This window comes from Corvus cornix, chromosome 2, assembly GCF_000738735.6.
Source record: "Corvus cornix cornix isolate S_Up_H32 chromosome 2, ASM73873v5, whole genome shotgun sequence".
Taxonomy (NCBI): domain Eukaryota; kingdom Metazoa; phylum Chordata; class Aves; order Passeriformes; family Corvidae; genus Corvus; species Corvus cornix.
Genome location: NC_046333.1, coordinates 111,854,213 through 111,855,113, shown reverse-complemented (window position 1 = coordinate 111,855,113; position 901 = coordinate 111,854,213). Strand labels below are relative to the sequence as shown.

The window sequence follows — 901 nt, the reverse complement described above, 5'->3', positions numbered from 1 at the left end:
CCAAAACTAACCAGGAATGAAGTTGTGAAGAGAACCCAGGAGTCTTCAAACTAACCTACACTGAAGAGCTATACCAAAATGTAGCACAGTTGTGCAGGTAATTGCTGATGCGATACGCAGCATTCCATTCCACATGCAAGGAATTAGATACACAGACTCAAGTGTCAGACAAGGAACTGGATTTGTACCTTCACTTTCCAGAAATGGTGAATTATTATTATTATTCATACTACAGCCATTTTTATGATAGATGTTATATGGTTATTTCTCTTCTGACTGTGCATGGGGGAATTAGCTCAAATGGTAGAGCGCTCGCTTAGCATGCGAGAGGTAGCGGGATCGATGCCCGCATTCTCCAGTGTTGTATTTTGCTGAACAAGAGGCTGGAGAGCAGAGCTGCAGAAAGGGCCCCAGGGGTCACTGGCAAGTTGGACACGAGTCAGCCGTGCCCTGGCAGCCAGGAGGGCCAGCCCTGTCCTGGGGGCATCAGGCACAGCATGGCCAGCTGGGCAAGGGAGGGGATTGTCCTGCTCTGCTCTGCACTGGGGCAGCCTCACCTCGAGTGCTGGGGGCAGTGTCGGGTGCCACAGTATAAAAATGACATTAAGCTCTTAGAGACCATCCAAAGGAGGGCCACGAGGATGGTGAAGGGTCTGAAGAGAAGCCTTATGAGGAGTGGCTGAGGGCACTTGGTGTGCTCAGCCTGGAGAAGAGGAGACTGAGGGGAGACCTCACTGCAGTTACAACTTCCTTCTGAGGGGAAGAGGAGGGGCAGGCACTGATCTCTTCTCTGTGGTGACCAGTGACAGAACTTGAGGGAATGGCCTGAAGCTGTGTCAGTGGAGGTTTAGGGTTGGATATTAGGAAAAGGTTTTTCACACAGAGGGTGGTTGGGTGCTGG

At 50.9% G+C, this 901-nt stretch overlaps 1 non-coding gene across 1 annotated transcript; it reads left to right on the top strand.

Moving 5' to 3' along the window:
* Positions 1-285: 285 nt before the first annotated feature.
* TRNAA-AGC lies at positions 286-358 on the top strand. Its single transcript has one exon. It is a non-coding gene; the product is annotated as a tRNA-Ala (tRNA).
* The last annotated feature ends 543 nt before the right edge of the window (positions 359-901 follow it).